At 44.1% G+C, this 23,160-nt stretch overlaps 1 long non-coding RNA gene across 1 annotated transcript; it reads left to right on the top strand.

Moving 5' to 3' along the window:
- Positions 1–18,729: 18,729 nt before the first annotated feature.
- Positions 18,730–19,858, top strand: LOC147693434 (uncharacterized). The gene is made up of 3 exons (XR_015299103.1): positions 18,730–18,819; positions 18,922–19,024; positions 19,659–19,858. It is a non-coding gene; the product is annotated as an uncharacterized LOC147693434 (long non-coding RNA).
- The last annotated feature ends 3,302 nt before the right edge of the window (positions 19,859–23,160 follow it).

Genomic DNA, 23,160 nt, shown 5'->3' with positions numbered 1-23,160 from the left:
TAGATATTGCGGTGGGAGCAGGAGGTTCCTCCCATCCTTCATGTTCACGCTCTCAGTGGACAATTCATGACTAGTAGCCATGATATCTTGGGAGTCCTCGTAGAACACCTCAACTGAGTGTTTTGCCTGGGAGAGGTGGGTCCCTCGGGGCTCACTTAAAACTTCTTGACAGGTGTGGGGTTGCCTACCTTGGCTTGTACAGGAGAGTGACATTTCCTTGGAGGTATTGGGTGTGGCCATCCGGGCTCTCAATAGATCCAAAACTCCGGGTGGGGATGGATTTCCTGTGGAATTTTATTAGACTTACTCCGTCACACTTAGGAAAAAATGCTAGAGGTCCTCCAGGAGGCACGGGCGAACTTGATACTTCCACACAGATTGAGCTAATTCTTCGTTGTATAGACCCATCAGGATGCTGAACATGGGTGTAAAAATACTATGTAAACTGTTAGCATCACCACTGGGGGGAGTGAGTTGTGATTTGATGCTTGACGACCAATGCAGCTTCACGCCGGCCCATAGCACCACTATCAATCTTCAGATGCTAAAGCACATTCTGCACAAAAGTGTAAATGACAATCAAGAACTGGCATTGGTCTACCTCAATCTGGAAAAAGCATTTGATACTATGGAGTGGTCATTTCTGATTGTGGCACTGAGGGGAATGGGGTTTGGCCCCGTATTTTTTAACTGGGTGTGACTCTTATACACCAGCCCCACAGTCCGCATCAAGATTGAGGTGACATCTTTGAGGCGCGGGAGGTTGGGAGGGGTACCAGGCAGGGCTGTCCCTTCTCGCCGCTCCTGTTTGCTCACACCATTGAACTGTTGTCACTTATCCTGCAGAAAGAGTTGGAGCCGTGGGGGATTCTAGTGGGAGTTTGGTGCATGTTAATTCTCTCTATGCGGATGACATGCTCCCCCTGCCAGGTTGTGCCAATATTGATGGAGAAATCACTGTTGCTTCCACTTGGTGGTCCGATTGGAGTGCCTACTGCCCAGTTGCCCGGGATCAGCTTATATGGGTGGCCCACAGTGAAGACACGTATCAGCATAGAATGAGGATAGAGTTGAGGGATCTGCAGCATTCAGGAATAGGCACCCCTTGTCAGTGATAGGTAGGGCTGGTCCGATATGCAATGTTTCTGCTCCAACCACACCTGTTTTGCAAGCTGGATAGCTGACTTATTTCCCTAGTCTGGGGTAGGAAGCGTGGTAGAGTGGCTCTATAGGTCCCCGATCGTGATGTGGAGGCTGGGGACCTTGCTATACCAGATATACAGTAAAACACACAAGATGATGGACGGAATGTTGCACAATGGCAAAACATTCACCCCCAGTCACAGATCTGGGTTTAATCCATCGTTATTTTGCTCACCAAGCCACCCAACTTCAAACATTGCCATATGCAAATCAGTCTTGACCCGGTGCCTCATGGGAACAGTCCAGCCATGTCTTCCCAGGACAGGAATCAAGCATCCTAGGACAGGTTTCTGGCTATCAGCCGTCATCAGCCAGGATAGCTTGACTCCAGTGGTGTAGTCAGCACGGGACCCACGTCTGGGAATACCCTTCCCACATAGGGTGAACAGCAAAATACACAAGATGATGGATTGGATGTTGCACAATGGCAAAACATTCACCCCCAGTCACAGATCTGGGTTTAATCCATTGGTTTTTTGCTCACCAAGCCACCCCAGTTTAGATATGTCCATATGCAAATCAGTCTTGAACCTGTGCCTCATGGGAACAGTCCAGCCCGAACTGCCAAGCCATGTCTTCCCTGGACCAGAATCAAGCATCCTTGGACCGGTTTCTGGCTATCAGCCATCATCAGCCAGGATAGCTTGACTGCAGTGGCGTAGTGAGCACGGGACCCATGTCTGGCCATCCCCTTTCCACATAGGGTGAACAGCAAAAGACACAAGATGATGGATGGAATGTTGCACAATGGCAAAACATTCCCCCCCCCAGTCACAGATCTGGATTTAAATTCCTTCTGTGAATACGGAAAGTCTTAAAATTAGAATTTTTTTCTCAGTTTAGGAGTCCTACATTTAGGAGTCCTAACTTTACTACTCCTAAACTGAGAAAAATCCTAATTTTAAGACTTTCCGTATTCACAGAAGGCATTTAGGAGTTGTAAAGTTAGGACTCCTAACTTCTGTGAATACCGAAATGAGTAAATGCCTTCTGTGAATACCAAAATGGTAGTAAATTTAGGATTTTGTCTTAATTTAGTTCTGTGAATCGGGCCCCGAGATTTCTCTGACTCCATTGATATGCCTCATGGGGTTGGTGGTGAAACCTAGGGGCTGGAAAATTCTTTTAGGGCTGGCCCAACTAGCACTGGCCTTGGCCAAGAGGCAAGTGGGCATCTGATGGATGGGCACCCAAGTACCATTGGTGTCTTCTTGGCAGTGGGAACTCCTTGAATGGGGGTTGGGGGAGGAGATGCATATGCATATTGCCCATATTGATGACGGTGCCTCAGATGCGATCATGCTGTGGGGGTATCTTCTCAATAAATGGGCTGCTGAGGAGGTGACTAGCTTGGAGGAGGTCTGTGCCAAGCATGCACAATTATACTATTCATTGTATAATTAGTTTGATGACTTGGCTTCGATGTGCTCTTGTCCCGCAGTCGTTATATGAATCTGGTGTCTAACTTCAGCCCTGTGAACTACTGTTTCTGAATGTATTTTCATGACATGTTCTGTACATTTCTCCCCTTCTCAGAATTTAGCCATGCACTGCTTTTGTGTTAAATGCCTATTGTTTTGTTGCATAAAATCAATCAAAAGAGTTTAAAAAAAGCCATGGGCTTGGGCCTGGTTACTAATTCTGGCAACACTGATTGCAGTGAATGTCTATTTTTGAGAGTCACAAAAATGGTGCAGGAAGAAAGGCTGCTAACACATTTGAGTCACAATGTACAATATTTATTGATGGTGCCACGCTAATTTGAGGAATTGTGGTGAGTTCTAGAGTGATTTCACCCTGTATAAAATTCAGATCCTCTGGATTTCATGAAGCATCTTTGGAAAAGGTTTCTTTACCAACATTATAGTTACTGGTCTAGAAAGATAAAATGAACACACATTGCCAATAAATACACAAATATCATTCGCGTCCAAGTGAGTAAAAAGTCTGGCATGCTGAGTAAAACATGTACTTCCAACAACAGCATCTGCCAGTTGATTCAGCAGCGTTTTACTGCAGCCTCACCGCAGAGTCCTAGTAAACAACTGCAGTGCTAACCATCTATATTCATTACAGAAGAGAGAAACACACGGGTGTCTTGTTTCTGGGCAGGAGCTGTTCAATTTAAAGCCTTTCCTGTGGAGCAATCCGAAGTAAATGAGCATTCAGGGAGTAATGTAGAAATGAAAAAGGAATTTATAATCGAGATAATGGTTTTTGTTCCCTCACAACATAATATATTTTTAAAGGGCTACATATTTAAAGAGAGACACCAGTACAGCATATTAGCACATCTGCTTCCTCAGACCATACATCTCTCCTGTCACATATTACCTCATTCATTTTAACTTACTAGCTTTTTAGAAGACAGTTAAGGTTTTTAAATATTCTATTAAGTTGTTCCAAAGCAGACCTTTTAAGGTGCAATAGGCTATTTGCAGACATACCTCATATTTAAAATAATAAAGCGTCGCCCCTATATGCAATGAGACCCTTTAAACTTAATTCCTGCTTTGATATTTATTTTTTGTTTTCCTTACTACATTTTGTTTGACAGGAGTTGAATGTACTTATATGAACATACAATTGCCCCCCAAATTATTTTTGTTGTAAATACATATAATGAAATGGTAAAGCACATAAAAAAAATATAAATTGTAAATGAGAAATTACTCACTAGGGGCCCGAAGTAGGTAATCCAAGATTACCGATTCTTAAATACTGAATCATACCGATTCGGTATTTAAGAACAGGCAAATGGGATGTAGGTATTTTTACCGAAAAAATTACCGAATCGGTAAGTTTCGGTAATTACCGAATCGGTAAATACCGATTCGGTAATTGCCATTCCTTCCTATGGGCCTGGAGGCCCATAGGAATGAATGCCAATCACCGAATCGGTATTTACCGATTCGGTAACCGATTTGGTAAAAGGGGGAACATTGAAGGGTGGCAGGGTGTCACTTTGACACCCTGTTGCACCCCTCAATTGTGTATGGGTGCACATGTTGCATACATACATGCCCTAAGGGCATGTATGTCTGCAACATGGCACTGTTGGAAAAGCAAAAAAAATGCTTTTTCCAAGGTTTTCATTATTTACCACCAACTTGTAGTTGGTGGTAAATAACGATTCCTGAAAGGGGAAAAGCACTCATTTGAGTGCTCCCTGCATAGCAAAATCGGTAATTTACCAAATCGGTATTTTAAGGAATCGGTAATTTACCGATTCGTTAAAATGCCGATTCGGTACCGAATCAGTAAAATGCCCACCTACATCTCATTTTCCAAATACCGGTCGGTAACGGCCGAAATTACCTACATCGGGCCCCAAATATCATAAAGCACTGCATTCAAAGGTAACCATGGTAACGTTGTAAATTAGACCAACAAAAAGGCTAATATTTTACTGCAATAAACTGTACCGAGCAACATAATTTGGTTAGACTGTGAACACTTTAAATGTATTTTACAAGCACTTGTAAATAAATGATTTCAGCTATTAAGGAATTTGTTACAGTAGAGATGAAACCCATTTTCATTCACATATACATATACAGCCCCATTGGTGAATATTTGTGAGGCAGATGTAATATTTAAGTTTCTGTACATTTAACTTCAAGTTTGTTGGGTATTGGGTATGCCCAGACGTGAGTCCCTTGCTCGCTATGATACTGGATTCAAGCTAGCCTAGCTGATGAGGGGCGATGCTCCAAAACCAGTACTAAGATACTTGGCAGTTCGGTCTGGACTATCCCCATTGGGCACAGGGTCAAGACTGATTTGCATATGTCTGGGTCCAAATTGGGATGGTATAATGAGCAAAAGAACAATGGATTTAACCCAGGTCTCATGACGTTCTGTGTACCCACCGCACCTCTGGATGTTAAGTGCACACACCACATTGTCGGATGTTCAGTGCAACCACCCCACTAGTGGATGTTCAGTGCAACCACAACAATGGCAGATGTTTAGTGCATCCATTGCACCAGTGATGTCCAGTCCTTCCACGATTCCATTGGGTACACTAAAGGCACAGAGGTCCCCTCTTTCAGGCCAGCTGGGGGTCTCTTATTCTGATGGGTGGCCCGTTGCCGGCAGAGTCTTCACTGACTTAGTGGACCGGCTAGCTGCCCACCAAAGGCTAAAGGACCCCCAGAGTGTACATATATAATTGAGTTGAATGATGCTTCTACATGCAATAGTTAGAACGTTGTTCAGCTCTGAAATAATGCAGTGATTACATCTCTAGTCATATATAATGAGAAAACACAGAATTGTGAGTCCATTACCTTTTCAAATTCATGTTGAGCACCACCTCTTATCTTGGTATTACTGTACTATATATTCTAATCTTTAGGAAAACATTTTGTAGCAATACATTTTTTTTTTAACTATGAAATTTTTTTTTAATTAGGAATTGATTCAATTTTTTGTCCAAACAATATATTTTTATAGAAACTGGCTTGTTTCTGTAGCAAATTTGTATTCGTCATTTTCCAAGGGCAAATATGTTGGTGCAATGAAGTGCAAGTGTAATATTAGGTAAAATTCTAGCCCATTCACTTTTGTGTGTATTACATTTATTCAGCTCTTCCCAGGGTCAAAACAATGATAGTTTGGTCCTCACACTTTACTTCATTTCTGCAAATACCAAGGTTCCCTTTGTGAAGAAGCAAATACGTCCCTAGCCCTGTTGTCAGAATGCTGTGAGTTGGGAACCAGAAAGGGGGTGCTAACTTTATGAATGTTTATGCACCCCAACATTTGAAGGAATCTGGCTTAGTATTGTGCGATGAGCAACGGGGAAAAGAGAGAGGTGTGCCATGTTTGTAAATGATGAACTGATCAGAAAGATTGTACTACTGAATAGCGACCCCCAGAATATTGTAGTACAAGAATATCGAGAACAGAATATATTATTGGTGCCATGATTGGTTTTTTAAAGAGCATCACGAGGAAACGGAACACTGTAATATATTAACTATTGTTGAGGGTGAAAGGTCTTCTCAGTATTTGGAACAATTTTAAATTTTTTATAAATGAGATTAAGTATGTATTTTGTTTACATTTAAATGCTGCTTTTATGATTTTTTATTTGCACGTAAAAACCGAATAAAGCAATTTCTGATTCTGAGTGTTTCAGAAACCCTTTTTGAAAAGCTTTCATCAGAATAAACTGGCATTAGAGAACAGAATATGTTGAAAGACAAAATATCAAAATATAAGTGCATAGAGAGAAGTACGATTTACTATTCATACACCACATCTACGTACCTTGGAGGTATATGTTCCGTGTAGGAATAGAAAGTCTAAAATTACTTACAAATCAATATATTTTTTTCTACAGTTTTTCCTTGACATTGTGTCCCAATGGTATTCTGGGGTCTATTTGGGGTTATCCCTTCTCTGGCGGAGATGGCTCTAAGGGTTCTCAAGCAAGTGGGGAATTTAGTTCCCCTATTTAAGTAGGTTAGAAAGAGACAACCACAGTTGTGGTGCAAAGGGACCCAAATATCTATCCACTCAATCAAGTGCAGTTGCTCCTGCTGCGATAATTATAGGCATGCCCACGTGCCACTCTCTTTTTGTAAATCAAACTTCACAGAACTTTGGAGAAAACCTGTGTGAGGTCAAGGAATGAGTTAGAGGGCAATGAAAGATTTATGGACCCACAGCAAGAGACCAGACTTGCAACTGTGCACTGGGTCATATTTTTAATATTTTAACAACATGCCAGGAAAAAACCCAGAAAGCATAACCACGAAGCATCTCAGCAGAGACCATTAGAGGGGAAATCAGCAGGCGAACATGAGCGGAAACACATATTTCAATCATGTTCGCGACAGAGTCCCATGAAAGAGGGCTGCAGGCTGCAGAGCTATTTGTATGAAAAATGTTATTCCCAATTACCAGCGCTCTTGGGCCTGATAGAGCTGAGAGGTCATTCTTCAGAGGAATGGCGTCCGTGCTGTCCTTCCTGTGAGATCTCGCGAGGAGTGACTCAAAGGCCGCGAGAGACAGCTGAAGGCCTCGGCCATTTGTCAATCTTGGTATGAAGGGCGTAGCTGCCATATGCAATAATGGTAATAGAAATGGAAGTAGGACAATTAAGGTATCGTTCTATTCTGATACTTAATATCAGGCAATGCACTTGAAAAAGCAAGCTTGTAGCAAAATGGCATGGAAATACGGCAAATGACAAGCCAACAGGGGAAAATGAGAACAGCTGCAGGCGGGTAGCACAATTGTTATTTTTCATAAAGTAGCTATATCAAAAGAAGGAAAATTGCTGTTGGCGACAGTAGCCAAATTGGACTCCATTAACTTTAACATGAGCTGAAAGCTTCGTCTTTATAAAATGAATCACCTCCAGCCAGACACAAACATGTTTTTCCCTATTTAAAACCCATGCTTATATTTCCCTGAGCCCACCGCGCACTGATAATGTTTTCATACTGAACACTGAGTAAAATGTATTGAGTCATTTAAAGCTTGCAATTGAAGCCATGGTAAAATGTGAATAAACATCAAAGCAAGAAACACAATAATACAAAACAAAACACACCCGGTAACATGTGTATGGGCAAATTATAATAATTATTTTTAGCCGCTCCTGAAGGACACACTTTTGTTGAAGCTCAAAGAAGAATCCTGTATTCATTGTTCAGCTTCATCTATGTGATTCTTGGTAATGCATCCTTAGATTCACAATGGATCCTTCCTTCATTTCTATCTAGATCCTTTAGTGGCCAACTGTGCCAAAAGGTTCAAGGTGGAACCTTTCTCCCTTTCTAAGTCTTTTAGGGATGAGTACAGCTATTGTGCCCAAAGGTTCAAGGTGGAACCTTCCTCCCTTCCTAAGTCTTTTAGGGATGAGTACAGCTATTGTGCCCAAAGGTTCATGGTGGATCCTTCTTCCCTTTCTAAGTCTTTTAGGGATGAGTACAGCTATTGTGCCCAAAGGTTCATGGTGGATCCTTCTTCCCTTTCTAAGTCTTTTAGGGATGAGTACAGCTATTGTGCCCAAAGGTTCATGGTGGATCCTTCCTCCCTTTCTAAGTCTTTTAGGGATGAGTACAGCTATTGTGCCCAAAGGTTCATGGTGGATCATTCTTCCCTTTCTAAGTCTTTTAGGGATGAGTACAGCTATTGTGCCCAAAGGTTCATGGTGGATCCTTCTTCCCTTTCTAAGTCTTTTAGAGATGAGTACAGCTATTGTGCCCAAAGGTTCAAGGTGGATCCTTCTTCCCTTTCTAAGTCTTTTAGGGATGAGTACAGCTATTGTGCCCAAACGTTCAAGGTGGATCCTTCTTCCCTTTCTAAGTCTTTTAGGGATGAGTACAGCTATTGTTCCCTAAGGTTCATGGTGGATCCTTCTTCGCTTTCTAAGTCTTTTAGGGATGAGTACAGCTATTGTGACCAAAGGTTCATGGTGGATCCTTCTTCCCTTTCTAAGTCTTTTAGGGATGAGTATAGCTATTGTGCCCAAAGGTTCATGGTGGATCCTTCTTGCCTTTCAATTATAGTCTATTGAATTCCTCTGAAAGAATCTGGGTCGCCATGTCTTATACAGCGGTACAGCATTATAGAGATGCCCAGAAAGCTATGTCTTGCCTAGTTATGTCAATCTCCTTCAGGATTTCAGATGAGCGTGCATCTTTGAGAGGACTTCTGCTGATAGCATGGAAGACCTTGTGACTATATATTATTGATGGAACTGAAGTAATTTATTGTCTCCTAACTTTAGAAATGGAGCAGCTATGGGGCTTACTAATTTGCTTTACAGTCTGCCCTGTGGGAATGTTAACAACTTCCCCTTTTTGTTTACAGTCAGAGGCCTGACTCATTAAACTAGATAGCCACAGGGGGTGTAAAATTGAGACCCTTCAAGAGCCAGGCATGACTCGGTGCCGTAAAGACAATGGAACAAGGAGTATAGCCGGGAATATATCTGTTTGTATATTGCATCTGGGCGGTGTTGTATTGTCTTATGCATGCATATACGTTGGAACGCTTGTTGCAGGTAATTATTAGCTGTGTCCCTAGCGATACCCCGTAGAAAAACTGGACAAGAATGTTATGATGTGAAATGGAATCATAGAGGCCACCTGCCATGCCAGGGATTTGTTTTGGCAATAAATTACATTAAAAACACGCCGGAGTATTGCCGTTTACTATAGGCAGCCATTTGGCCCTGGAGCTCATGTTGATCATTGAAGTCTTGCTTTACAGCCAGTGATGTCATAATTCCGTGCTTGCAGTCACTAGCATTATGACATCATGATGAATCACAATAAAGTGTGCTTGAGTGGTGAATAGTACAAATTGCACTATTTACGGTTGCCATATTAAAACCTGAACGTAAGCAATTGGGAATCTTTACACCCGTGGTTGTATATATATTGAATTTGGTACATTAAACAGTGTGTAGTAAGAGATCAGTTTTGAAACAAAGCCTGCTACGGTACAGATTTTTTGCAGTTTCAAATTGCACAACTTGCCCCAAGGACATTAGAGCACCAATTAAACAAGCATTTGCAATGCAAACGGTCTCACTTTTGGGGCCTTATAAGTATTTAGCCAGGCAGCACATTGTCTGCAGCTGGGGGCCAGTATGCCTTCCACTGGGATGCGAGTAAGGGAAACAGTGCGTCTCCAATCGGGAACTAGCTGTCTGAAAAATGGCAAATATCGAAGGATTGGTTAAGTTAATATTGTAATAATATCCTAAAATTAAAGGGCGGGGATGTTAAAGCCATATCTGAGTTAAGAGATCCAACTACGTGGGCTGGATGCCAAGAGAACGTCAGGAGCCCGAAGGATGATCTGTGAATATGTGCGCCTTGAATAGCATCAGGGCTCGAATGCACACCAGCATATAAATGTGGTGGGCAATGGTGCATCGAAATAAAAAAAGGAGTAGGCGCAATAGATAAAGAAAGGACTAGGCGCGGGAGCACTGTAAAAGGTAGGTGTGGAAAAGTGTGATTGGCGTCCATATTGGTAGATGGGTTTACAGTATACCAGCCCTGGCAACGGGTTAACAAAAGGAGTAAGGAAAAGTACAAATGAAATCAAGTAAACAAGTTGCAACAATAAGGTAGTATGTGCATGAAGCTTGCAGCCCAGTAGATATTGTAAGTAAGTAATCATTTATTGTTTGGTTAATAAAAACCTTTATAATTTCCACAAAAAAAGAGAAAATTATAGCAGCATAATTAATTAAAGATTGAAAGAGCATGTCATAAAACATTAATTTGTAATATAAAAAATAATTGGTGCAGTAATCAGTACATTTTTGTCAGATACCGTGAATTGACGAAGTCTTTTGGCCCTTCTTTGAGCAGACGGCGTTCCAAGAGGTCTACTGATACTGCCTAAATAGAAGTAAGAAATGGATAAGAATCAGGGAGACTAAAAAAGCAAATATTTGGGTCTCTGTTAGGGGACAACAGTACAATGTTCGGTTGGTTTAGAAACATCAACAGTGGGGTAATACTGAAGGGTGAGGAATGTTTGGTTAGATATTGTTTCCAGGTCTTTAATCGTCAACATAGAGCTCAACGATGGTGTAAAAAAAGATGGAAATCGAACTAGAATGCACCGGGGACACAAAGGAGAAAGATATTAGATCATCTAATTGAAAAAATTCCTTCTTGTGGGAGTGATGTTGCAATACCATCTAATGTGCAAGTAAAGGTTTAGCTTCACTGCAACAAATCGGGGTGGGGCTTTGGCTGCCTTGTGCTTTATGAATACACCCTCTTACCTTATTTATCAACTTACATATCTGCTGTCTATCTGTTCTGACTTTGGCCTTCTCTAGGGATCGATTCAATTATGTACAAAATTCAGACATAGCCCCCACTGTAACCATAACATTGCATCTTATTAATGGCAATAGAGACACTGATTTATGTTTTCTAGGCTCTACAACTGGTGCTATTTTTCAAACTAATATCCTGTGCATTTGCAACTTCAAAGTGTATTTTAACGAAATAAAGCACAATTTGTGCATGCAGAGGCAATTAAGTTTACACAAGCGAGGCGGAGGACAGCAGCATTGGGAATAGTAACTCTTGTCCACAGTGTATCTTGCTCGCAAAGCAAGTCCCCCCCCCCCCCCTCCTCTCCTCCATGGCAGCCTGAAGCACTCAGAAGGCTTGGTATAAGAGCTACTGTACTGCGGAATACCATGCTAGAAACAACAGTTTCTTGGAGAATTTACAAGTTTTAGGAGTAACAAAAAACAACACAAAGGTATGAGAGGTGTTGCTTGCAGAGATTGTGGAAGGATTGTGAGGATAAGGTACCTGCATTAACGTTCTGAGCATAAGCTTACCTTTGCAGAGTCACTCTAATAAAAGAGAGAGGGACCCCACAACCAAAGGGATGGGGTAGACTCTTAGGTCTAGATATACTGTATTAATAGCACTCCCTGCCTCCCTTTTGTACCTATCTGCTCTGTCTGTACTTGGACTTTTGATCCAACTCTCCTGATATAGCTGTTGGTTTAATCTATCAATATGTTACATATTTACTTTCAGTGACACATTGTTAAGAATTAGCATAGCATTGTTATCCTCTATATATTTCGTGTTTAGCTTTTCAATTGCTAGCTTAGGCTTTTATATATTTGGCTATTAGCCGTATACCTCATCGTTAGCCGCAAGCTTTATTATGGCCTATTAATCACCGTTCTAGCTGATTTTTGGAACCTGTAATAATGAGGTATTTACATTTGGTTGTCCTTGAGGTGTGAGCATGGACACAGATTAAATGAGAACATAGATACCTATTGATTTAGGCCTTTTCTAGATTATATGGGCTAGATTTAGCGGTACCATTCGGCCGTGATTGCAGATACGTTCCGACCATTAGTAACGACATCAGAACTTGGCCCTTCATCAGACTCGGCCTTCTTGTAGGTAGTCGGCTTATGGAAAATTGATGCGAATGTTCATACACTGATATCCGACTGGATATGAGTGGGAATACGTGAACCTTGATGTTTTTCAATTTATAAGCCATATTTTCCCTTTGTTAGCATTTTGTCGATCGTATTTTTCATAGCACAATTTTTAACTGAGTGTGACATGTTTATTCATGGAAGGGCACATATTTACAATGGCAGTCTCTTTCCATATATATTGATGTCTTGGTCGCCGAAATAAGATTATATATTTTTATAACGGTTCGGCCATTTTAGGTTGGAATAGTGACTAGCAAACCTATACGTATTTGGGACATTAACAGTCCGTTCACGCTTTCCATACTTTGACAGGAGCTTCCAATTAGCGGATTCTATGTCAGGACCGGAGGCTTCTGATTATGCTTCTCAATCTTTACTAGAAGCTCACAGCAGCCAATGAAAATGCTTGCTTTTCATTCCAATAAAACGTTAAACTGCATATCCCATCATGCTTTACACATAACCACGCCCCTCTAGTCCATAAGAGGCCTTAGCCTGCCGCCATCTTCCTCTTTCTTTGCTGCTCACAGAGCTAAGTACACCTTGTTTACTCCCTCTGTGTTTTTCTATTGCCCATGTTATGTGGAGTTGTGGTTAATTGATACTGTACATCTTGCTTATATGACACTGTACATATTGCGTATGTTGATTTCACTGTGTTATTGAGCTTGCTGAGGTTATTACCTCTTTAGGGGGAGTAGCGGTGTTTTGGCGGAGCACTTTTGTGCCCGTCGTTCTTTTCGATTCCTCAATGTGGCTTGAGCGCGCTTCTTAGGCGCGAGGGTAGCTCGGTCGTTGACCAGAGGCAGACGGAGGCCTGTGTGTTTGTTTATTGAGCCTGCAGAGCCCGGTGATCCCCCGTAGTGTTCACGCGCTTAGCGCATGCGCAGACGGCTTCCCTAATCGCCGCTGACGCGTTTTCAGGCCGGGTGGCTCTCGGCAGCGACGTGCGCCCCAAAGCGCGCTGAATTGGGCTATTTTTTAGTAGGATTCAGTAGCGCTTGGGCTGCACGTCGCGGCGCGAACCCGTTTTAGTTTTTCAAACGTGTTTTACACGTCGGAGTGCTAGGAAGGATCCCTCTGCCTTAAACGATCGCCTGGTGAGGTGGTAAAATACAAAACAAAGGCCAATTAGAGCGCGCACACGCTCAAGGTATTGCAGTGGCCTGGGTCTCTGGCCCGCTTTGACTACAGCTTTGCTGAGGGGGTTGAAGGTAGTAGAAGTTTGTGTGCTTGGTGGGCTGACCCCCCCCCCCTGACCCTCCTTGTACCTGGTGTGTATAAACTTAACCTTGAAAGGATTACCAGTGCAGCAGAATGTCTGAAGAGCAGTTTCATGAAGGGTACTATGAGGAGGAGGAATTTGAGAACAGGCAGTCGGCTGCCTTGGAGGACAACCTTGTCAGTGCTTTGGACGCTTCGGTCCAGTCCTCTGTCAACAGGGCAATGGAAACTACTGTTCCTCAGACGGTGCACCAGGCACTGGCCACAGCCCTTCGTCCTATCCGACGACAACTAGAGGGTTTTGCCAAAAGACATGGCTTTACCAAACCCCAGAAGAAGAAGGGTGATGCATCCACCTCGGGTCCATCAGGGGACTCTGCCACTTGGCCTCACATGCAGGCTCTAGCTACCCTGCCGGACACGGCGGACCATTCTTACGCAGGGGCCAAGGCCACGGCTAAACGCAGGGTCCATGACACAGACACGGACACGGATACTGGCACGAACACTGACACAGACACCGACACCTCGGAGGATCGCAACCCTCCAAAGAAGGCAAAGGCGGCGCAGCCCAGGAGCCTTGCGCCGGAGGATACGCCTTTCACCTTTGATCCACTGGAAATTGTACATCCCAGATCACAGGATTGGATGCCGCCTGCAGCGGTCACAGCTTATATTCACGATAATTTGCGTAAGTCCTTCCCTAGGGAAGTGAGAAACCGTCTGCGCTCAGAGTGCCCTAGACCTGAAATCCCAAATCAAGTGGCGGAAACACCGGAGATTGACCCTAACCTTCTCACCTTTCTGAAGAAGTTCACCAAGGACCCGAAGAGGGGTCTTGATAGGGCATGGAAGGGGTGTCAGGACAAAATGTTGGATGCCATCGGCCCCTTGGCAAAGATCCTAGAAATGGCCTTTGTGGCCAAGGAGACCTCTGTCATCATGAATCCGGACGTGCTAGCTGGATGGGCCCAGAGAGCCATATGTTTTTTGGGCAACGCTAACTGCGCCGTCTCTGCAGAGAGAAGAAAATCTTTGCTTATGAAGATGGATTCGAATCTAACGGAGCTCGCTGACGCGGAACCGGGACCCCTTGCAGAAGGTCTTCTTTTTGGTGACAAGTTCGTCAAGGACGTCTCCAAATATGTCGGTACCTTTACGGCATTGGACAAGGCCCAGTCGGGCATCAAGCGCGCCCTCAGCCAGGGTGTTTTTCACAGGGCCGGACGAGGCGGGGGTCGCTCGTCAGGCCGAGGAGGTCCTCCTGGCCCCCACAGAGGCGACTTCGGAAGGGGCAGGAATGATTTTGACTCAACACGAGGAGGAACTTTCTACCCCTCCCGTAGGAGGTTCAACAAAAACAGATATCAAACCGGAGATGGCCGGGGGAAGTTCAAGCACCAGCAGAGTTCAGGTGAGACTTTCAGATACTTCCCTTCTTCCTCTGGGGGGTCGGACTCAGCACTGCCTGGGGCGGTGGGAGGACCTTACACAGGACGCTTGGGTCTTGCAGACAGTTCAGGGTTTTCACCTGGAGTTTTACTCACGTCCTATTCAGGCAAACGTACCCCCAATTCTCCATTTTTCCCAACTAGAGGCCAGTTTTATAGACGAAGAGATAGCGGCCTTGCTGCGGAAGCGCGCGATTGCACCAAGTATGCGCTGCCCTCACGGTTTCTGCAGCAACATATTTGTAATCCAGAAAAAAGGGGGTGGAAACAGACTGGTGTTAAATCTCAGGGACTTCAATCAATTCCTGACGTACAACCATTTCAAGATGGAAGGCATCCATCTTTTAACGGATCTACTGCAGGTGGGAGATTGGATGGTCCGGCTGGACCTGAAAGACGCGTATCTGTCTATTCCAATTTTTCCCCCACACCGCAGGTTTCTTCAATTCCAATGGAGAGGCCGATGGTACGAATATTTGGTTCTGCCTTTCGGGCTCTCCTCGGCTCCTTGGTGCTTCACCAAGGTGATGAAGCCGGTAGTGGCGTACCTTCGGGAACGAGGTATTCATCTCATTATATACCTCGACGACATTCTGATAGTGGACCAGTGTCGGCAGACTCTCTTACGACACCTCCAACTGACCACGACTATCTTACAGGATCTGGGGTTTGTTATAAACACCAAGAAGTCGGTCATGGTTCCTTCACAGGTTATAGATTTTCTAGGTTTCACAGTGAATTCGGTGATGGCCCAATTGTGCCTTCCGAAAGACAAACTCCGGGATCTGAAGAAGGAGATCCGGAAACTGCTGAGCAGTCAGTCTGTCTCCTTGAGAGCGCTGGCGAGAATGGTAGGAATTCTAGCGTCTTCAGTCCAAGCGATTTTCCCGGGCCCGCTGCACTACAGGGCCCTGCAACAGTTGAAGATCAGACACCTGCAGAAGGGTCTCTCGTATTCGGACAGCATTCCCCTCACGCAAGAGGTGAGGACGGAGTTGCAGTGGTGGTTGGGACACGTCGACGCTTGGAATGGTCGAGCGATCTTCGGTTCCCTTCCGGAAGTCACGATAGAGTCCGACGCCAGCCGTTGGGGCTGGGGCGCGCGTTGTGGAGACATCTCCACGGGAGGACGATGGTCCCCGGAGGAACTTTCTCTCCATATCAATTGTCTGGAACTACTGGCGGGGTCGTTCGCGGTCAGAACGTTGTCCCCACAGCAGACGTCCTGTTGTATCCTCCTGCGTCTGGACAATATTTCGGCAGTGAGGTACATCAACAAATTGGGAGGCACGAGGTCGTCCATGCTTGTGCAAATAGCCAAAGACTTTTGGCATTATTGCCTCCGCAACCAGATTTCGGTCATTGCAGAATATCTCCCGGGCCAGTCCAATCAGGTAGCGGACTGGAACTCGAGGTACCTCCGGGACTTCAGCGATTGGAAGTTGCTCCCGAGGATGTTTGTGTGGCTGGAGAGCATTTGGGGTCCGTTCGAGACGGACTTAATTGCATCGAGGCTGACCTACCAGATCCCTCGATTCTTCAGTTGGAGACCGGATCCGTTGGCTCAGGCGACGGACGCCTTTCTCCAGGACTGGTCAGTGGGGGTTCATTATGCGTTTCCCCCTTCCTGCTGATCCCAAGGGCGATGTCACAAGTAATCAGACAGAACGCGGAAGTGGTAATGGTGACACCTTGGTGGACGTCCCAATCTTGGTTCCCCAAGTTGATGCAGTGGAGCTGCGACTTACCCAGACTCCTCCCGGAGTCGACAATGCTGTTGCTGGGCCCTCATCAGGAGAAACATCCATTGATCATGGAGGGCAGGCTCCGGCTGATGGCCTGGAGGCTTTCAGGCAACAGTGGCAAGTGCCAGGGATTTCGAGCAGGGCTGCAGATTTCATCAAGCAAGCCTGGGCTCCTTCCACGAGGAAGCGGTACTCCTCGGCCTGGAAAGGCTGGGTGGGTTGGTGCGTGGAACGACATTTGGATCCCGTGGGGGCCGGCTTACCCAATGTGCTAAACTTCCTAACGGATAAGGCGTCACAGGGCCTGGCCTATCGGTCGGTCAACAATTTCAGGTCGGCCATCTCAGCGGGCCACGTTCAGCTGGATGGGAGACCAATTGGTATGCACCCGGTCGTGTGCAAGTTGTTGAAGGGTATTAGGGTTGAGAATCCCCCTAAACCTAAGTATTCTGGCTTGTGGGATGTTAAGCGAGTTTTAGACCTGTTTGACAAATGGCCTGCTAACAAGGACCTTTCCAGAAAACAGCTTTCAGCTAAGTTGGCCATGTTGCCTTGCCTTTCAGCGTGCAGGAGATCGTCGGACGTACGAGCACTGGACATAACAGGTAGAGTATTTACTCCGGAAGGAGTTTCTTTTCAGATTTTTAGGCGTACTAAAACATTGTCTACACATGTATCTTATAATGCATTTCAGGAGAATGAGAAATTATGTGTCGTTCAATGTCTAAAGACTTATGAGGAATGTACTGCGGCAGTTAGGCCTCAGGGCTGTTCGCAGCTTTTGATAGCCTTACAAAAGCCGTTCAAGGCTGTGGCTGCGGCCACCATTGCCAGATGGCTTCGCTTTGTGATGGAAGAAGCTGGCATTGACATCACCATGTTTGGTGTGCACTCTGTCAGGGGTGCTATGGCATCGAAATCGTTCATGTTGGGATCCAACATCCATGATATCATGCAGTGTGCTGATTGGTCATCGGAATCGACCTTCAAAACGTATTATTATAAGCCGGTGGGGGATATTACCTCTGTTGTTTTCAATAAGCGTTAAACATGCATAATCAGAAGCCTCCGGTCCTGACATAGAATCACAAATTTGCTAGCATTCGCGACAAGAATTTGCAATTCTATTAAGGACACGGAGGCGAGGATTATCCCACCCGGCATTGTATATGACGTTATAAAATGCTTGCCCACCCAGATGGTTACGGTGGTTACGGTCTCTTATCCTTTCTTTCAGGTTCTGATAAAAAAGGTGACTGAGCATCGAAGAATGCCGAGATGGTTCGCCTGAGGTTGTTTTTCTTCTTCCCGTTGGAAGAGTTCTGGAGTTTACAGAGTTCGGTTGGAGCTGTTCGCCGCAAGAAAGAGGAAGATGGCGGCAGGCTAAGGCCTCTTATGGACTAGAGGGGCGTGGTTATGTGTAAAGCATGATGGGATATGCAGTTTAACGTTTTATTGGAATGAAAAGCAAGCATTTTCATTGGCTGCTGTGAGCTTCTAGTAAAGATTGAGAAGCATAATCCTCGCCTCCGTGTCCTTAATAGAATTGCAAATTCTTGTCGCGAATGCTAGCAAATTTGTGATTCCCACGCTCCCTAAAGTATTTAAACCACCAATGTAGTAGTCTCCGCGTTTCAAGCTTACGGGCTCGAGGTCGACACACGGGACGCATGTTTTTATAAACAATCTGGTGAGTGGAGGCGTTGACCATCTGTAACATAGAGATATGTTAACCTCTTTTTGCGAGACTTCGGAGCCGCTCTTTATGTAACTGAGGGAATCTTAACATATGGTTTGCATAGGAACCATTCTTTACGAGGCATGGGAACTCCCGTTCTGGGTAACTGAGCGAATCTTCGCACACATTACATATTATGCTTTATTTTTTGGTTCATTGTAGGTGGTATCCGGAATTAATTGATCGCGGAACCATGTGGATATAGAGGTGTATTCCTGCCTCGGTCCTGGTGTACTCTATGCGTATTACGCTTACTGAGTGTATCTGAAGATTCCTTAATATATGTTTTTAATAAATGTAAGTACGGGGCGAGACATCTTCATTTCTTTATTATTGCGTGTCCTAGACATGGTGAACCTAATAGTTACTGGCCACTGTGTCTGTTTCTTTTGCATACAGTTTAAACATACACCTTCGTGATTGCCCAGCAGCTGTACCGCGGAGACCGCGCTGCGTCGTTGTGTCTCTTAAACATCTAGTGAGGTGGGTTTACTATTTAGTTTATCGTGTGTAGGGATATAACTTAGGCGCGAATTCAGTCGATTAGTATATATACATTTGCAACCCTTATGTTTTGATATATAGAAGACAGGTCCTGTGAAGTTGTTTAACTCGCTGGATTACTGATGATTGCTAAATATACGAGGTACCTACCCCAAGCAGTTGTGCTTTGATACATACTTCGGAGGTATGTTAACATATATTCTCTCATAATACCTAGTTATTTTCACGATGGTTCTGTTGCTCCTCTCATTAAATCCCTATCCAGGATGTACTTGATTTTATTTATTTGTCACTCCCTTGGGGGGTAGGCCGATATCCATAACTGCCAATCATTACAAATATGCATATATATATATAGCTCCGTTGGTTATTGTCTATAAAAACTGTGTAAATATGAACTAGCAGTGGGACAAAATGAAGTAAAATATTTTATATCTTTGATTTAATTTTCCTCCTGCCTAGAAAAATTTGTTGCGGAGAGAGAATTGTTTCTAGTCAAATGATATGTTTTTAATACATGGCCTATACTTAAAAGCCTGATGGAGATGGGCTGACTGCTATGGAATTTCTGAAATTTCTGGTTTCTTGTATATGTGTATGTGTTTAATGTGATTATTGATCATGGATTGTATGTACATTTATGTGGTTTATAAATGTCTTTGTAAATACTGTTGTACGATATTTGAGGTAATACCACAAAGGTCATTGTGAGATGTTGTGTACAATGTTTTTTAATATTGTATAGATTGATTTGATTTAGAAAAGGTTAAGAATATAAAATTGCTTGTTTTTAAAGATAATTTTTCTTAAATTTTCAGAATTGTCGGGAAGACATTTCATGTAAGCCTGATGAAGGTGGTCTGACCTTATATTCCACCGAAACGCGTCGCGCATAAACAATAAGGAGGATTGTGTACCAACTGATTAGAAAATATTTCTGACATTGTTTGCTGAATTTAATTTTCTGTCTCTACCTCCTTTTTACTAATAGGAATTAATTGTTTCCTTACCTTTAATGTTCTTCCCCTCTTTTTAACCATTGTTGAATTATTGTTTTTTTAAACATTGCATTGTATAATAAATTGTCCAGGACTTTTTCATAATTTCATTTGTGTTTTGCCTCATAAGTATAGTATGTTTTCTGTTTATATGTCTTTGCCTCGAATGGTTTGTTAAACGTTTGTTACTTTAAGAAGGTGCCCCAAAGGGACTTTTTGCTTGACCTAAAAGTACCTTTACAGAGTCTACAGGGTACATGATGGTTTCCTCCCTTGCCACAGTTGTCATGTATGTGTCTATGGAGGCGCTGGCTGGAAAGCTTTTGCATTTGTCTCCGGGACTGGCTCATCCCCAGCCCTGCTCTGATACGGAAAAGCTGTTCCATCTTCCCAAGGAGAGAAGCAGCAGCCAGAGGAGTGCAGAGTACAGGAGGGTCAGAGCACAACCCTCCAGTGTGGAGAGAAGCAGCAGCCAGAGCAGTGCAGAGTACAGAAGGGGCAGAGCACAACCCTCCAGTGTGGAGAGAAGCAGCAGCGGGAATAGAGCAGAGTACAGAAGGGGCAGAGCACAACCCTCCAGTGCGGAGAGAAGCAGCAGCCAGAGTAGCGCACAGTACAGAAGGGGCAGAGCACAACCCCCTAGGGTGGAGAGAAGCAGCAGCTAGAGTAGTGCAGAGTACAGAAGGGCAAAGCATAACCCTCCAGTGTGGAGAGAAGCAGCAGCCAGAGAAGTGCAAAGTACAGAAGGGGCAGAGCACAACCCTCCAGGCTTGAGCGAAGCAGCAGCGGGAATAGTGCAGAGTACAGAAGGGGCGGAGCACAACTCTCCAGCGTGAGACATAACTGAACCTGATGCAATTGGCCAAGCAAAATCCTCCATGTCTCTTCAGCGCTCTTTGCACAATCACCTAAAACACTTATCTAGTGTTACCTTTTGAAGTGCACCTGGATCTGCTCGAGCCTCCCAGGGTGTGCTCCGACAGGCGGCTACAGATCAAAGTTGCAGCCATCTTAACATTGTAAAGGCTGAGTTGAACTGCAACGTATTACAGGCAGTGCATTCTCCTCCCCTCAGGCAGGTTCACATAGGCCTGTAGGAGGGGGTGTGATGCCCGCAAGAAGCCTCGTACACATAAAGAGATGCTGTCCGTGAATAAATAAAAAATAAAAATTCATGACCACGGGAAAGCATTCCTGGGTGGATGAGGGGACGCAGAAACTCCTGTTGTGTGGAATTAAAATGTCAGCTGAGCATGTTCACATGCAAATGCAGAACATCCAGAGCTGCCGACTCTGCCGACTCTGCCGAGCAGAGAACAGCTGAAGAAGAACCTACATGGGCAGTGATGTTGGAGGGGTGGTGCCGGGGCAGGCAAGCACAGTTGTGGGAGGGGTGAGGTGGTATGGGGCACAGGGAGATTAAGTGACGGGTGACGTAAAATATGCCATCAGAGGAGCGCGATCAAAGTAACCAGTGTGTTTCAAAAGAAAAAGAAAAAAGAGTGTGGTTGAAAACATGAGCTGCACATATTTGCCTCCTAAATCCAACAAACACAACATTTCAAACACAAAAGCTGAAGCAATCGAAAAAAATTGTGTGCCAACTAACTTAAATGGCAAGAAGCGAAATAAGACCTGCAACAGGGCCAGAAGGCATTGGAGGGAACACACACATCAAAAGGGGGGGAAATGGCCATGATTTATTCATGAAAATTAAGGAATTCAGAAAGGCACAAGAACCAACCAATTAAAAACATAGGCATGGCTTAGAGCCCATAGAGTAGATACAACATGTCTCGAAGGCACAGTGCATGCAGCACATGCCCTGCCTAGGCGAGACCTAATACACAAGTTGCGATTTATTTTTTTTGGTACGAGTAGATTAAGTGATTTGCCCTGAATCACAAGGAGTTAAGTCTGCGCTGTTACTCAAACCTGGCTCTCCAGGCCATGACGCGCCCCCTCCAGTCGGCTCACTGCGGCATAGTTGACAGATTTTGTAAGAGATGCCTGATCTTTTGATAGCACAACCCTGGGTTTTGCTCTGTTTCTCTCCTTATTAGCAAACTTTTCTCAGATAACCTTTCCAGGTCACTTCTGAGATGTTTTATTGATGGAGAGTTTTCTGGGGTGGATTGGGGTGAGTCTGCAGGGCTGGAAAAGTGCAGATGTGGGAGTGCCCTGGAACTGTAGGCCCCTGGATGAACTGTGCTAATATTGTATTTCTGTTTGATCTGACATCTTTACCTTTTCACCGCTTCTTTTTTCTGTAAAACCAAAGTTTCCAGCCACTGCTGTCTTCGGGTCTTTTATCCATTCTTTATTTTGCAATAATTGACAGATGCTGTTGAGCAGTAACACGTCATCCTTTAAATTCAAGGCACAGTGAGCCGCAGCCAGGTCATGCTTTTATTCATTGATTTTCGGCTGTCAATCAGAATTTTAAGTAGCTGTGTCAATAGAAAAGTTCTCAGAATATTCCTGAACATCCATAGTTTTTAACTTTTACCAGTAGGTCCAATTTCAAATTGTCCACTTTTCTGTTTAAACTTTATAGAATAAACTCGGATATGGCAAGGCGATTAACTAAAGACTGTAGTAGATCAATTTGCAATCCTAACTTGTCTGATTAGCAGTGTAATCAGGTAATTGCTGTGATAAGAATTGAGTTGACAGGACTTTGTGTTGGCCCACTGTTTTTTAATGTCTACCTATCGCTGCTGGCCACGGTGGCAGAATCCTGTGGGGTCAGAGTGATCTCATATGCTGATGACACACAACTAGTGTTTTCATTTAGAAATCACTCTGACATTAGTTTTTTCTAACTTCAGACGATGCCTTAGCAACATCTCCTCCTGGATGTCACTTAATACTCTCAGGCTCAACTCGGATAAAACCGAGGTGTTGTTCTTTAATCAAAAAAAAACCCCTTACCCCTACTTTGGTGGCCACCTGAATTGACCCCCCCCCCTCCCTACGCCGGTGGAATCTGCTAGGAATCTTGGTTTCCTGTTTGACAACGAATTGTCGTGCAAGGCTCAAATAAATAAGGTCACATCTACATGTTTTGGTAAACTTTGCATGATCCGTAAAATTCTTCCTTTTCTTCCCTTGAACGCTTGCAGGACCATTATTCACACCCTTATAACTTCACATCTGGATTATGCGAACATCCAGTTTGTTGGAGTGATGGAGCAAGGATTCGCATGTAACGCGACTTGCTTGTTATCAGCCCTCTCGGCATAACGTTAATACATTAATCAACATGTTTGTTTATTAATATCGCATTACATTACACAAATGAGTATCCGAGTAAAACTTG

Source organism: Lissotriton vulgaris, chromosome 8 (assembly GCF_964263255.1).
Source record: "Lissotriton vulgaris chromosome 8, aLisVul1.2, whole genome shotgun sequence".
In the NCBI taxonomy this organism is placed as follows: Eukaryota; Metazoa; Chordata; class Amphibia; order Caudata; family Salamandridae; genus Lissotriton; species Lissotriton vulgaris.
The sequence above is the reverse complement of the archived record's forward strand: the minus strand, read 5'-3'. Positions and strand labels throughout refer to the sequence as shown.